Raw genomic sequence first — 14,563 nt, 5'->3', positions numbered from 1 at the left:
TATTTCATATGCTAGGAAGATGAGCTGACAACAAGGTGGAAATTTTCTTGGAAAGCCATAAAAATAAAGGTTTCGCATTGTGTTTCAACTTTCAATAGACTAGGTCAACTGTCCTCATATCTCCATCTCTTTCTGAAGTGTCTGTGCAAAGATTTTTCCTACGCTACCTACTATTGTGGTTTTACGTAAGCAATTTCCGAGAGAGAAATGCTGTCGGAATTTATAGTATGAGTTTGTATTAACAAAATAATAATTAATATCAACTACAACCGATTAATTTTAATCGACTCGATTATTCGATTAAATGTTTTTGATCGATTAATTTTACAACAGAAATTGATCGATTAAATCCCACAACGCTAATTTTTATGTACATTTTCTTTAAGTCCGGACCATAAATGTTCAATGGAATTCAGATCGGAGGAGTATGGAGTTACTTCGGGACGTTCCATATCAACCAGTGTTTGTTCATTTCGCCCGTATGTTTGCTGTCATTGTCTTCTTGGAAAATGTAGATCAGACAGCAAACCCATTTTTATTGAACTTTCCTTGACGTTATTTTTCAAGATGTTGTTATAGACCACTTCGTCCATAATTCTATCAATGAAGTCGATGTTACCTACGCCTTTCGAGCACATACAGCCCCAAATCATCATGGAGTCACTTCCATGTTTCACAGTGGGAAGAGTGTTATCCACTTTGTCGGCTTCATTCTTCTTTCTCCACACTCCATGGGCACCATCGGATTCGAAGAGATTAATCTTAGTCTCATACGACCAAATAACATTGTCCCTAAATTCTTGGTCCTTACTTACATGAGCTTTAGCAAATTCAATCCTTGAAGCTCGATTTTTCCTACTTACTAAGAACCTCTTTCTTATCCTTCTACTATGAAATACATATTTATATAGAACACGCCGCACTGTTGATTCACTAAGAGCCGGTATTATAAACGCCGTTTAAACTTTACGTTCAGTTTAAACTCAAGTTTTTCGTTCTGCTTCGTATTATAAACCTTAACTACCAGTTAATCTTGAGTTAACTTGACTTTAACTTGATCGGCAGTCTTCTGACGTTTAAACTGCTGTTCAAGGCTCAACAGTGCAAGATGGCGGCTTTCGCTATATGCATGGACATGACAGATGTTTTCCGAAAACTTATGAGTGACAGTGAGGAAATGATCAATATTACTGAACGACCATGGTGACCAAAAACTTTTCGAAATAGAGTGCACTACTTTGAAATATAGATGAACATGAGTTTTAAAACAGATTCAGGCTTTCGAAGTAAACAGTCCTAATCTTCAGAATTAGGCTTTACAGTCCCTAACCTTGTTTCGAAAAATTTTAACTCGAATACCCACAACATGCAACAAAAAGAACATGAAAAAGTGCAAAAAAAATACGTGTATCTTAGGGTTTGAATTTAAAGATTATTTGAAAATGTAAACGATTTCCTTTTTATTTTTGAAAACATTCTGTTGAAATTCTGCATCAGTTATTATATAGTTGCGCTGCGCTATTTTTTCTCTGGTAACGATGGAAGATTTCGGATGTGTCCATAAATCTACTGTAAGTCTATTGCGCATTGTACTGTGTGTGGCAGACAGTCTTCTGGTAAGATTTGCCATGAAATATTGGAGTTTGTTTTATAAACACACTAATAATATTACGTAACAATACGTAACACACAAAAATAATTTTATTATATGACAGACTTCTGTTTCATAAACATTCTACACAACTTATAAAATACGCACACTAATATTATAGTTCATTAGTCAGCTGATTAGTCTGGTTAATAGAATATCTAACTAATCGGCGATGTATACATTGGAGGGGGAAAGGAACTGGCCACCCTACCCCATTATCTCCTAGCCTCTTTGCCTCATGAGTGATGCCTTATTGATGTTACTTATGAGGTTCAAACCTGTCGGACAGTTGACTAAACAGTCATCTTATTGTATATTATTAGTATTTATTTATTTAACCTGGTAGAGATAAGGCCGTCAGGCCTTCTCTGCCCCTCTACCAGGAGATTCCAACTACAATATCAACAATAAAATTACAATTAGTATTAAATTTACAATTACAATAAAATCAAAGTACGAAAAGATTACCTGAATAATTAAAGCTAGATAATTTATCATAGAGAAACAAAGAATATTTTATATTTACTGAATTACAAATTAAATCTAGAATAACAAAATTGTATAGTGATGAAATTACTGAATATTGAAATATTTTGTGATAGATTAAAGAAACTATTTACAAGTAATCAATTACTGACCAAGTGCCTAGTACGTTTTCGTTTGAATTCAATTTTATTTCGACAGTCCCTGATGCTAGCAGGTAGCGAATTCCAGAGTCTTGGCAGGGCTATTGTGAAAGAAGATGAGTATGAGGAGGTGCCATGGGATGGTATTGTTAGTATTGTTTCATGACGAGAGCGTGTGTTCAGATTATGGTGGGAAGAAAGGTAAGTGAAGCGAGACGACAGGTACGAAGGAATAGAAGAGTTCAAGATTTCGAAGAGAAAGAGAAGTGAATGTAAATTTCTTTTCTTATCTAGTTAAGCCAACCTATTGCTTCCAGGGATGGGGTAATATGATCATATTTACGAACATTGCTTACAAAACGTACACACAAATTATGAGCACGTTGAAGTTTCATTTTGTTGTCGCTGGAGAGGTCAGTCAGTAAAATGTCCGCATAGTCGAAATAGGGAAATGCAAGTGTCTGCACAAGGGACTTTTTTAAGCAAGAGGGGAGATGAACATTTATCCTTTTTAGCACATGGATAATAGAATATACTTTTCTGCAGGTTTCTGTGATTTGCATGTCCCAGTTGAGATTATTATCCATGTGAATGCCAAGATTTTTTACTGAAGAACTGAAAGGGATATGCACTGTACTTACTTTAACAGGGGAAATGTCGAGGTGTTTTACAGCGTCGGTTTGCCGTTTGTGTCCTAATATAATTGCTTGTGTCTTTCCAGGATTGATTTTAAGACGGAGTTTCTTTGTCCATGTCACAATCGAGTCAATGTCTTCGTTCAATTTATCTATAGCGTCATTTACTCGGTCTAAGCGGGAAGAGATGTAGCATTGAAGGTCGTCAGCATACAAGTGATAGTTACAATGGCTTACAAGAGATGTAATATCATTGACATATATTGTGAACAACAATGGTCCGAGTACCGACCCCTGTGGTATACCTGATGTTATGTCAAGCCAGGAGGAGCTTCGATTCCCGGATACAACACATTGTCTTTCCCGTAAGTAGGATTCGAACCAACTCACAGCAGTCTCTGACAAATACATATTTCTCAATTTATGGGTGAGCAGGTCAAAATTTACAGAGTTGAAAGCTTTGCTAAGGTCAAGAAGTGTTAGTATTGTTACTTTATTAGAGTCGATTGCTTCACGAATGTCTTCGGTCACTTTAAGTAGAGCAGTGCTTGTGTTGTGTCCAGCTCTGAAACCTGACTGATACTCGTCGAATAGTTTGTGTTCGTTCATGTAGTTAGTAATTTGTCTGTGTACGATTCTTTCCAGTGCTTTTGAAATGCCTGGCAGGATACTGATTGGTCTATAGTCGTTCGGGTCGGTGGGAACTTTGACTTTTGGAAGAGGAAGAACGAAAGCTTGCTTCCATATTTTAGGGAAAGTTGAAGTGATTAAGAAACTATTGAATATATGTGCAATCGTAGGTATTACTATCTCTTGTATTTTCTGTATAAGTATTATGCTAATGTTGTCCGGCCCTTGGGCTTTTGTCTTGATGCGTCGGATGGCTTTCATTACGTCAATGGGAGTGACGTCGGTAAAATAGAATTTGTCTCGAGTTGAGGGAACTGAGTCAGGCAAAACTGTGTCTTGTTTCGTTGTGTCGTTCAAGCTCGGGTCCTTTACAAAGTGTTCGTTCAAGCGGTCAAGTGGGATGGGAATGTTTGCTTGTTCACTAGCCCTTCCAAGTCCAATAACCTTCAGATTTTTCCATAATTCGGAAGGGGTTGTGTTGGGTTCTATAAGTTTGTAGGAGTATTTCAGTTTAGCGTTTCTTATTAGTTGAGTCGTTCTATTTCTTAGGTGTTTATAGGAGTTAAAATATTCGTCGTTTTTGTTGCGGGTGTATTTTCTATAAGCTAAGTCGCGTTCGGACATCAGGCTACGTATTTCAGTCGTCATCCAAGGGGCTGGGGTCTTTCTGGTACGTTTGGTCTTTAATGGTGCGTGTTTGTCATAAAGTTGAAGTATTAACGTATTGAATAAGTCTACTTTCTCGTCTACAGTTCGTAATGTCCAGATCATGTGCCATGGAAGTTGTGCAGCGTCTTCTTTCAGTGCAATATCATCTATTCTTTTAATATCCCTGTAAGTAATTACTCTGGGAGCCGATTTAGGACACTGCAGATTAAATGATAGATAAATGATATCGTGCCCTGATAGTCCTGGTGCAGGCAACTGTCCATGCGTCAGTATTTTGTCGGCATTGTTAGTAATTATCAAGTCCAGTAATGTGTCTGTACCCTCCGTATGATGTGTGGGAGCTAGGGGTAGGATTACCATATCAAGGCACTGAAAGAATGATTGAAGTCTTTTAGTCGTACTAGAATGTGAGTCAAGTAAGTTTGAATTGAAGTCACCCATGATTATAACGTTCTCATATTGCGGCGTTACGTTTAGTAAGGCGGTTTCGAAATCATCTACGTCATATATATGTGGGGGTTTATATACGACACACACTAGACATTTTGTGAATAAGGTGCAAATTTCAATGAACATGAACTCGGGTTTGGCAGAGTACTGGCTTGGAGAATTATGAATAATTTTAGATCGCAAATCGGATCTAATATAACCAGCCACCCCTCCTCCTCTCTTGCCCTCTCTGTCATTACGGCAAAGCGTATAGCCAGGAAGGTTTACGAGAGTGGAAGGAAGATTAGTTCTGTCACGGATGATTATGCACGGTTTAGTCTGGTTACAATGTGTTTGAGATCTATAACGTTGGTAGCCAGTATTAAGAAGCTAGTTGAGGTTACGACTGACAAGCATACTGAAATAGACGATACTGGTTTTCAACAGGTTTTTATGATATTTTCTCAGTTATCGAAGAACAAAGATGTTTCTTAATGAAGATTGTTCACGAGTATCGGCCATTTTAACATCAATAACATAATAAAACAGCAGCGATCGTCTTCTTTTCTTTCCTAGCAGTAATACCAATCATATTCCACTACAGTTTAACTTAACCGAGACTCTGTAATACGGTGCACTGAATTAAACTCTCGGTTAGATTTAACTTTGGTTTAACTCAATTTTCAGATTAATCGTATTTATAATATCGGGTCTAAGCCTTCCTTGTTGTTTTTGTTACGACAGGACGTAGTTTCGGCACACTTAACCGTGGATTTGATTTTATGTCTTGTGGTTTCCTCTTCTGATTTGCAGTAGATCCACGGTATTTGAATTTATTAACCACGTATATTACCGTGGAATGGCTTTTATTTACTATATTGCCCATTTTCCTTAAAGCATAACCTTTAAGAGTCAGTCTAACTATCGTCTCCTTTAGCTCGGCACTTAGTTCCTTCGACTTGCCCATTTTGAACAGAACTGACTATTGAAGCAAAACAAACCCTAGAGCACCGGGGAATGCACTGTTTGCGTTGTACTCGCTGTTACCATTAAGACACAGATCCCCGAATGTGTCAATATTATTCAAGTGTACGAATATAAATGACATACAATTTTACCTTCAAAGTAATGTCTTTATTAATGTTTTTGTTATTTACGGATTAAAATAAAAAAGTGGTTGTAAATTAACATTCTAAGAAATGGTTTTATTTTTTATTTTAGTAGGCTATTTCACGACGCTTTATTAACATCTCAGGTTATTTAGCGTCCGAATGAGATGAAGGTGATAATGCCGGTGAAATGAATCCGGGATCCAGCACCGAAAATTACCCAGCATTTGCTCATATTGGGTTGAGGGAAAACCCCGGAAAAAACCTCAACCAGTTAACTTGCCCCAACCGGGAATCGAACCCGGGCCACCTGGTTTCGCGGCCAGACGCGCTAACCGTTACTCCTCATGGAAATCAAAATCTTTGTGATAGTAAACCACGAAATGGTTTTAAATGATAGTAAATTAGTATTAGCATACAAGTATAATTATTTTGTACAAAATGTTGTGTTATTCGTTTAAATCAGATATGTACGAAAAAGAATGACAGACACTGTACCTCAATTCCTCATATCATAGCCTATATATTCGCGCATTCAATACAAAGTCGTTAAATAACTATACTTCGCCTTATTTCTGGGCTTTATTTATTCTGTATATCGACCCACCGTTAGCGAAAACCGGCACTGGCTTTTCACGCTGGACATTGGGGTCCAGGTGAAATTTGTAGTGGGAAAGGACGGTTTTGGAGCTTTTTTTTTTTTTTTTTGCGTCCTCCTGTTTCACGTGCAGTAGTTCGATCAATTGTGTCCTGTAACGTCTACATTCGACCTACAGTTATAGAAAAAAATGGAAGGGTTTGGTGGAATGGGAATTATTACAATGACGTCATTCGACTTCGGCCGCCATGGGAATATAAACTTCATATCCGATAAACTAAACAATATGAACGAGTCCATTTCTATACACATGGGGAGTCCGCACATATATAACCTTGGTAGAACTTTTTATAATCCATAGAGGGTTGCAATAGGATATTAAACAAAATATATTATTCCGTTGTGCTGTGACAAGAACGCAAAACAAACGCGTGCCAAAAACTGCAAAAATGATATTGCATTATAGGATGAGGTAGTGCTTATAGTATGAATAATTTTGAGGAAAAATTGTTCCGGGGCCAGGTATCGAACCCGGGACCTTTGGTTAACGTACCAACGCTCTACCAACTGAGCTACCAGGGGACTCTACGAGACACCTACCCAATTTTTCCCTCTATATCCACAGACCTCAAAGTAGGCTGACAACCGTCAAGCAACCAACGTTGAGTGCACACTAACTCTGTGCGACTTAAATTATGGCTTTCTGTTAACGAACAGTGATGTGTATTATGCAAATCAAGCTTTCAGGTATAACTCCCTGTAAAGTTGATTTGAATAATTTTTTCCTCAAAATTATGCAAATCAACTTTACAGGGAGTTATACGTGAAAGCTTGATTTGCTTATAGTATCTTCCTCACACCAATAACTCTGCTACAGAAAATAATAATAAAAATATGTCTTAACAACCTCTTGATTATCCTTCAGAACTGTTGCATTCAGAATTTAAAGTATAGGATTTCCATCAAATTTATAACAATTTATTATTGAATTTAGTATATAAAAACAGAAACAGTTCATATTTAATTTGTATTCACATAAATATAAAACCAAAAGATCAGACAACATATGCTTGACAGAACCTAAATGTGCCACAACTGTAGCGTATAATCACAGCAACAACTTCGGTCCAAGGCTTTATAACATGATAATAGATAAATTCCCAAACATACAATTCGCTAATGCTCTTTATTAAAAAAACAATTAAAAATTGCTGTTTAGAGAGAAAATTTAAAGTTAAATTATTGTGATATCTGTGTTTTTTTCTTCTTTTTTACTTTTTACTCTTATTTAATAAAAAGTCTTAACATTATACGGAATGCCTCCTGAGCACGAATATGTAACTGACTCTTTCTGGGGATGCTAGAGAGTTTTTAAATTAAAAAACAATATGTATCTCTGTTCTGACAATAAAATAATAATACAAGCACGGTTGAAGCCTCAGATATCATGACTTAATTATTTAAATGTTAACTGATCTATTACAAATATAACCATTCGAAACATAGAAATTTTTGGCCTCGCCAGAAGCAGTTTCCTCACTCTCCGGTACAGGCTTGTTTCTTCTCTTTCATTGACTTGCCGGTCCCTAAGAAATCGAGATCGTTCCAATGATCTTCTTCGCCAGCATTTCCCAGGAGGGATTAATGTAATAAGCGTGACCAAACTATCTCAATCGGCGGTTGCGGATGAGATAAAAACATATCCAGTTTTTGTATTCTCCCGTCTTTGATACTACGATTTTGTCATCTGTGGGCTAATGAAATAAAATACTATAAGCGTCAAAATATATCAAGTTGAAAAACTCGACTTCTTTGTAATGCATTCATTCTGAATATCACTAGCCTCTAATGGGAAGAAATAATGTAACATTCGAAAATGTTAATACCTCCGTGTATTTTCAATACACTGTTGAACAATCCACATTCTTTTTTAAAATTCTCCGTGACTATCACTTTTCATAACAAATGTACTACCCTGAAAAAATAACACAGAAAAACTGTAAATTGGATCAGATTTATACAGATTGAACTGTAGGTCGGGTGCACACAGAATCAGAATCGGCGCGGCTCCGGCGCGACGTTTTGCTTTTTAGTGTCTCACAACGCCTCGCGACAATTGAACTGCTGGCTGTGTGGGTTTGGAAAACTGGCCTAGGCTAGAAAATGGCGAATATTGTCTATATAAGGAATTCTATTGTATTTGGTTATTAATTCCTAAGGACGCCTAATACGCCTAAAAAGCATGTACAATTGAAAGCGTATTCAAATTAAATACTACTAATGTAGTGCGTCATTTTGTATGTTTATGACTACTTCACCACCAGGGGCGTATTTTGCGGACTACCGGGGCTATCGGCGGTAGCCCAAGGAAATTACAAAAGAAAAAGTTTATAATATAACATAATGTAATAATTTTGTATTATTAGTTTTACCACAGTAATTAAAATTAAGGTAATCGTTAGATTTATATGCGCTCTCTGCTCTCGAAAAGAAACAAGTTGTCAAGGCGGCATCGCTGGAGAAACCGCTGCTACGAGGGGTAGCCTGTGACCGTTCCGCTAACGCTGTTCTGTCGCACAACTGCCCGTCCCCCTCTCCCTTCTGTTTCCATCGTGCAGTGTAGGCCGGGTGAGTTGCCGCTCTCGTGATCGGTTTCTTCGCAGGCGCGAAGCAACAATACGCTTAGTACGCTAGCTCATCAATGTGATTGCGTTCTTGCAGTGCAGTATTTTAAATTTGTGATTTGTTCGAGTGTCTAAGAGTTATATTAATCGTTAATTATTAAATGATGAGAGAGAGATGGAACGGAGAAAAATTCTCTCCGGCGCCGGGATTTGAACCCGGGTTTTCAGCTCTCCGTGCTGATGCTTTAACCACTAAGCCACGCCGGATACAATCCCGACACCGTTGAGAATCGTCTCAGATTAAGCTCCATCTCTTGGGTTCCCTCTAGTGGCCGCCCTCTGCACTACGTCATAGATGTCTATGCACGCAGGACCGAAGTCCATACATGTGTAGAGGTGCACTCAGATGAGTGACTGGTTGGCCGGGGTCCGACGGTATGGGCGCCGTCTTTAAATCACAAAGTGATTTATTACGCATATCATATTTATCCGGCGTGGCTTAGTGGTTAAAGCATCAGCACGGAGAGCTGAAAACCCGGGTTCAAATCCCGGCGCCGGAGAGAATTTTTCTCCGTTCCATCTCTCTCTCATCATCTGAGAAAGCAGAATATCTGCATGGAAATATCATATGTACTTCGGTACATCAAAATAAATATGATATGCGTAATAAATCACTTTGTGATTTAAAGACGGCGCCCATACCGTCGGACCCCGGCCAACCAGTCACTCATCTGAGTGCACCTCTACACATGTATGGACTTCGGTCCTGCGTGCATAGACATCTATGACGTAGTGCAGAGGGCGGCCACTAGAGGGAACCCAAGAGATGGAGCTTAATCTGAGACGATTCTCAACGGTGTCGGGATTGTATCCGGCGTGGCTTAGTGGTTAAAGCATCAGCACGGAGAGCTGAAAACCCGGGTTCAAATCCCGGCGCCGGAGAGAATTTTTCTCCGTTCCATCTCTCTCTCATCATCTGAGAAAGCAGAATATCTGCATGGAAATATCATATGTACTTCGGTACATCAAAATAAATATGATATGCGTAATAAATCACTTTGTGATTTAAAGACGGCGCCCATACCGTCGGACCCCGGCCAACCAGTCACTCATCTGAGTGCACCTCTACACATGTATGGACTTCGGTCCTGCGTGCATAGACATCTATGACGTAGTGCAGAGGGCGGCCACTAGAGGGAACCCAAGAGATGGAGCTTAATCTGAGACGATTCTCAACGGTGTCGGGATTGTATCCGGCGTGGCTTAGTGGTTAAAGCATCAGCACGGAGAGCTGAAAACCCGGGTTCAAATCCCGGCGCCGGAGAGAATTTTCTCCGTTCCATCTCTCTCTCATCATCTGAGAAAGCAGAATATCTGCATGGAAATATCATATGTACTTCGGTACATCAAAATAAATATGTTAATTATTAAGTTTTCAATTTCCCAATTAAGTGATATTGTGAAAAATATGGCAGAACAAGTTTCTGGAGAGGTTTGTGTTGAAAATGACTGTGTAATAGAAGGTTTATTAAAACTGCCTTTTAACCGTCGTACATACAACGAGAAAGTTTAAATTGTGAAAATGGAAAGACCAACTCCTGAGTTAAATTTGTCCATGGACGTAAAAGAAAAACAGCGTGAGTACACACGCCATTTCACTTCAACATCATATGGTAAGTGGAATTGGTTGTGTGGTAGTTCTAAACTGTCTAAACTATGTTGCTGGCCATGTTTGTTATTTAGCCCGCGAAACTAATGTGTGGTCAAAAGAGGGGTTTTCTAATATGAACTCCCTTCGAACGGCAGTCCTAAAACACGACAAATCAAAAGCTCATATTTGTAGTAGCATGAACTTTGCAAACTTTGGGAAGACAAGAATTGATTTACAGCTAGATAAGCAAAAAGCTCTACACATCAATCAACACAATGATCTTGTGAAAAAAAATCGGATTTTACTGCGTCTTATTAACGCAGTCTGCTTCCTAGGAAAACAAGAATTGGCTTTTTGGGGTCATAATGAGAGTGTGGAATCAGACAATAGAGAAAATTATATTGAATATTTAAGTTCCTTAAGTGAATTTGACCATTTACTGGCCAATCATCTTGAGAGTTCAACAGTATTCCCTGGTACTTCTCCCGCAATTCAGAATGACTTAATATTTGCTATAAGTGGGGTTATGATAAAGAACATAAAATCTGAAATAGAAGAAGCACCTTTTGTGGCCATTGTTGTTGATGAAACAAGTGACTGCTCTAATCAGAGTCAACTGTCCACTGTTTTAAGATACGTCGACAGTACTGCCAATGTTCAAGAACGGTTTATAGGATTCACAAATGTCAGTTCGGGCAAAACTGCTGCTGCTTTGTTTCAGCATGTGGAAGGTGTTATAGCAGAATACAATGTCGGCAATAAGTTAATTGCACAGACATACGATGGTGCTTCAGTTATGGCGGTAAATATTAATGGCTTAAAAACAAAAGTTCAAGAAAAGTATCCTCAAGCACTATTTTTCCATTGTTACAGCCATGTTCTCAACTTATTTTTGCAACAAACTACTTCAACCATTCCAGAATGCCGCATTTTTTCAAAATACTGCATTTTTCTCATCATTTCCTAAAAGATCAGAAAAACTCAAGGAATTTATGAAAAAGAAACTCCCAAAAGTAGCACCAACTAGATGGGATTTTACATCTCGGCTTATAATACAGTGAAGGAATACAGAGAACAACTGACTGCTTTCTTTGAAAATATCATTTGTAATGACTCTGAAGAAAACTGGAATGATGATGTAATTGTGCAGGCTCAAGGATATTTGTATTTTTTCACACAGTTTCAGAATATATTTCTTCTTGAAATCTATGCTAGAGTGTTCGCACATACAGATGTGCTCTATAATATTCTTCAGACAAAAAGTCTAGACATAGCATACTGCTTGCAAGAGGTATCGAAGTTAAAAAATACTATATCCGAGTTCAGACGTAGTGGGTTTCCGTCCATATGGAGTAATATGGAAAATGAAAATTCTTCAGACAATACAATGGAACCACCATTAAAGCGAAGAAAAGGAGATGATGAATTGAAATACAGGCAGCTGTACTACAGCATACTAGATCGTATGCACATGGAAATTACTGATTATGGAAAGCTTCAGTTCACACATCTTCTAAATTCTCAAAAATTGTCTGCTTATAGAGAAAACTTCCCGAATGAGGCACTAAACAAATTATTTCAGTCCTATAACAGTCACTTTGATCAAATGCGTTTGAAAAATGAATTAAGTGTAATATATTCAGCAGAAATCTTTGATTTTTCGAACAAACCTATCCATGAAATATTATCTGCCATATATGAAAACCAGCTGAACCAAGTTATTCCTGAAGTCCTTAAATTGGCAACATTAATTGTGACAATACCAGCTACGTCACCAATGGTAGAAAGAACATTTTCTGCGTTGAAGAGAATAAAATCCTACTGTAGATCAACTCATACACAAGAACGTTTATCCGGCTTGGCACTGATGTCCATTGAAAAGTAATTTCTACAGAAACTTCGCAAGCGGCCCAACTGTAATTTCAATGACGAAGTCATCAAAGTATTTTCGTCCCAATCAAGACGTCTGGAATTCACATATAAATAGGTAAGGAATTTTATTATAGGGATTTTAAAATATATTTTGCGTAATAATAGGGTCAGTGGTAGCCCAGACCCTTAAACCAGTATACGCCACTGTTCACCACCCACAATAATGGAAATGTATATTAAATCAAGAACGAGTGATAATACAGGGCAGAGAAGTAGGCCTCATACAAATTATTATTAATTATTATTCACCTGTTTCTTTCATCTCATTTGCAATTTCCTCCCACATTTTAGAAATCATTACTTATTGTCGTGATATTTTTTTCAATCTGGGATTGTACAGAACATATATTCCCTGTACTAGAATAACTAATTTATCCGCATCGAGCTCCATTCTGAATAATGTGCACTACAGAACAACAGTATCTGTAGATTGTGGAAGCTTGCAAAATTGGATGTGGCTATTCACGCATGCGCAGTACGCTGCAGTCATCAGACTGCTCGCGAGTAAGTTCAACCAGTCATTCAATGTTGTCTCCCCATGTCTACTCGCGACAATCGCGCCGCGTCTGATTCTGTGTGCATCTTATCATAAGAAATCAATGGGAGACAAGTACCAACATACAAAATCTTGCGTCGCGCCGTGTCTGATTCTGTGTGTACCCGGCCTAAGTAATATTATTAATTTCAGGGAGTTATTATTTAAGATATTTCTAACAAAAAGTTTAATATAATTTTGCTAGTTTTCGCTCCCTTTTCGAGATAAAAGTTGTTTATATATATGTAACATTTCACAGCTCATTTTGGGAAAGTCATTGATTTAATTTCCAATATGCTCAGTCAACTTAAGAGAGCAGCGTATTATAATAATAAATTAATGATCCCAATAAATTTAATATTTTGAAATTTCTTTTCATAACAAAAAGTTACATTTGTTCAGATAAAATTTCTCCATATTTAAAGGAAAAACTAAAATTCTTTTAATCATTTATTATTATAATACACTGCTCTTTTAAATTGACTGAGCGTATTGGGAATTAAATCAATGCTTTCCCAAAACACTCCATTAAATGTTTAATATAAAACCAGTTTTTATCTCGAAAAGGAAACAAAAACAAGCAAAATTGTATTAAACTTTTTTTGTTTGAACTATCTCAAGAAATAACCCCCTGAAATTAATGACATTACTTACGTTCATTCTGTATACTGTATATGGTTCATATTTTAACCCTGTGGGCTGGTCTGATTCCTTTCTGCATAATACCATTCATGAATTTGTTATACCTGACAATCTGATTAAACTAAAAAAGTATGTTATGATGGATCAAAGTCAAACATAAAAGTTAATGGAAAGATATCTGGCTGGCTCTTTTGCTATAAATGCCGTAATAAGACAAGGAGATAGACTTTCCCACACTAATTTGTATTGAATCCTGACTTCAGGAAAGCCACTTCTATAGGCACAGCATTATAATTAGGACAAAGGAAATTTAACGTGTTAGTATATGCTGATGTGGTTTTTATAGGGAGGAACGAAGATGATGTTAAAGAACTATTTAGAGTCCTGATATCTAAGACTAATACAGTAGGTTTAAAAAATTTAAAAGTGAAAAAACCAAATTTATGAAAATTGCTAGAAATAATTGTACTATGAATCCACTAAAAATAGGTAATTTTGAATTTGAAAAAGTACCAGAATTTTATCTTAGCTGCAAAATTACGAATCAAAATCAAACAGAATCTGAAATCCGTAAGATAATATCAAATGCCAATAAATGCTCCTTTGTACTCAATCCAATTTTCAAATCCAAAATTTTATCTACAACAACTAAATTATGATGCTATAGAACCGTTATCCAACCTATATTATGTTTGCAATTCATGGACTCTCTCCAAGCGATCACTGAAGACATTATAGGCCTACATATTTGGAAACAGAATATTTAGAAAAATTGTTGGCCCAGTTGTGGAAACTGCGCAGTGAAGAATTCGCAAACACAGAGAAATTAGAA

At 37.3% G+C, this 14,563-nt stretch overlaps 4 non-coding genes across 4 annotated transcripts; 3 read left to right on the top strand and 1 right to left on the bottom strand.

Annotated features, from left to right (window-relative positions):
- Nucleotides 1–9,166: 9,166 nt before the first annotated feature.
- TRNAS-GGA (transfer RNA serine (anticodon GGA)) lies at nucleotides 9,167–9,238 on the bottom strand. Its single transcript has one exon. It is a non-coding gene; the product is annotated as a tRNA-Ser (tRNA).
- A 221-nt stretch (nucleotides 9,239–9,459) lies between these two features.
- Nucleotides 9,460–9,531, top strand: TRNAS-GGA (transfer RNA serine (anticodon GGA)). The gene has a single exon. It is a non-coding gene; the product is annotated as a tRNA-Ser (tRNA).
- Nucleotides 9,532–9,841: 310 nt separating this feature from the next.
- TRNAS-GGA (transfer RNA serine (anticodon GGA)) lies at nucleotides 9,842–9,913 on the top strand. Its single transcript has one exon. It is a non-coding gene; the product is annotated as a tRNA-Ser (tRNA).
- A 310-nt stretch (nucleotides 9,914–10,223) lies between these two features.
- Nucleotides 10,224–10,295, top strand: TRNAS-GGA (transfer RNA serine (anticodon GGA)). Its single transcript has one exon. It is a non-coding gene; the product is annotated as a tRNA-Ser (tRNA).
- Nucleotides 10,296–14,563: the final 4,268 nt, after the last annotated feature.

This window comes from Periplaneta americana, chromosome 7 (assembly GCF_040183065.1).
Source record: "Periplaneta americana isolate PAMFEO1 chromosome 7, P.americana_PAMFEO1_priV1, whole genome shotgun sequence".
NCBI lineage: Eukaryota > Metazoa > Arthropoda > Insecta > Blattodea > Blattidae > Periplaneta > Periplaneta americana.
The sequence above is the reverse complement of the archived record's forward strand: the minus strand, read 5'-3'. Positions and strand labels throughout refer to the sequence as shown.